The sequence below is a fragment of the Mandrillus leucophaeus genome, unplaced genomic scaffold, assembly GCF_000951045.1.
Source record: "Mandrillus leucophaeus isolate KB7577 unplaced genomic scaffold, Mleu.le_1.0 Scaffold163, whole genome shotgun sequence".
Taxonomy (NCBI): Eukaryota; Metazoa; Chordata; class Mammalia; order Primates; family Cercopithecidae; genus Mandrillus; species Mandrillus leucophaeus.
The window spans coordinates 1,494,013-1,495,332 of NW_012101621.1; positions in this window are offsets into that span (position 1 = coordinate 1,494,013).

Sequence of the window (1,320 nt, forward strand, 5' to 3'; positions counted from 1 at the left end):
AAAAACACTACTACTAATTTTCCAGGATAGATTGTCTAGGGTCTAGGTAGGACTGAATTTCTAGTAAACCAAGCAGGAAGAATGAAGTCTAATGAGTGATCACTTATTTACATGACAGTGCACTATTTCAAGGAGCTTCTGTTCAGAAAATTACGTCATCCTTTGGAGGAGACTTTGTAATTTTCAGCTTCATTGGCTATAGAATATTTTTAAAAGTCAGGAATTTATATCCCAGAAAAGTAGGCACAATTACCAGGAGTCAACCAATTATTCACTGTAACAACATCCAGGAACACCTATGGACAGGCATACTGGTTTCCAAGATACATAGATTGTTTATCTCAGACATCAAGGAACTTGACTTTGCAAAGCTTTAGTCACACACACACACACACACACACACAAGTACTTGCCTTGATTTGCACTTTCTCAAAGTTTTCTTCAGATTTCCACAGACATCTTACCTTCTGGAAACTGAGGCTACACTCACTCTGGTGATTATCACTTACCACTGGTATTGCCATCTAAGTGTAGTGTGTGTGTCTCTGTGTGTTTGTTCATTCTTCTAGGTTTGTATTGTACATATTGTAAAAGGTGGAGAAGATACTTTCTTTTATTCGAATTCAAGTTCCCAATGAGCAAGGATAATAATCTTGTTTGTCTTCTGCTCCTTCCTAAACCTGATCAAATAATAAACACAGATTTATTTGGTGGATGTGAAGTGGGCAAGATTCTATTTCCAAGTCCCAAAAGGCTTCCTGGCAGATGCACCCCACTGGCTTGCCTCAAATGTTTAAACCCATTGTAAACACTCCTGTGTGTTCACTGAGAAGCTGACCATGTTTTGAGAACTTGGCATACTATGGAATTAAAGTCAGGGACTAGGAAAAGCAGTAGAGGGAAATCAAAGAAGAAATTAAATTGTACATCAGACATGATCTTTTTAAACCCAAAGCATCAAGACTATTACAGTGTTTGTGGGGACTGAGTAGGTGAAGGAGGACAATGAGACCAGAGGCATGAAAGAAACAAAGAATAAAAAATGTCTCATATCCTTCCCCTTTCCATTCCCGTTGATCATACCATAGTTCAAAGATTGCATTTCTTTTCACCTGAAGCTTGCAGAGGTAATTGATTTCACTGGATTATTGCTTGAAGTCCCTCTAGTCCCATCTCTCTGATGAAGTTCAGTGAAAAGTGGAAAGACAAATACAAACTAGAAATAAGGGGCTTAAATCTCTTTGCTGAATATAAGGATATTTCCCTTCCCTCTTTTTACTTTGAGCATTTACTTTAGAAAACTTTTTTTTTTTTTTTTTT